Below are 225 nucleotides of genomic sequence, written 5' to 3'. Positions count from 1 at the left end.
GAGGGCCAACTACAGGGCAGAGAGGCCGAGGCCTTCCCTGATAAAAAACACAAGAGGAGCCCTGCTGGGTCAGACCAGTGAGGGTCCATCTAGTCCAGCATCCTGTCTCACACAGTGGCCTCAACCAGTTCCTCTGGAGGGCCAACTACAGGGCAGAGAGGCCGAGGCCTTCCCTGATAAAAAACACAAGAGGAGCCCTGCTGGGTCAGACCAGTGAGGGTCCAT

The 225-nt window shown here is 57.8% G+C and overlaps 1 protein-coding gene across 3 annotated transcripts in view; it reads left to right on the top strand.

The window, feature by feature from the left end:
- SHC1 (SHC (Src homology 2 domain containing) transforming protein 1) overlaps positions 1-225 on the top strand; it is a 90,994-nt gene that overhangs the window by 79,877 nt on the left and 10,892 nt on the right. The window lies entirely within an intron of this gene.

Source organism: Gekko japonicus, unplaced genomic scaffold (genome assembly GCF_001447785.1).
Source record: "Gekko japonicus isolate JY-2015 unplaced genomic scaffold, Gekko_japonicus_V1.1 scaffold25, whole genome shotgun sequence".
Lineage (NCBI taxonomy): Eukaryota > Metazoa > Chordata > Lepidosauria > Squamata > Gekkonidae > Gekko > Gekko japonicus.
This window is presented reverse-complemented; position numbering and strand designations above follow the sequence as displayed.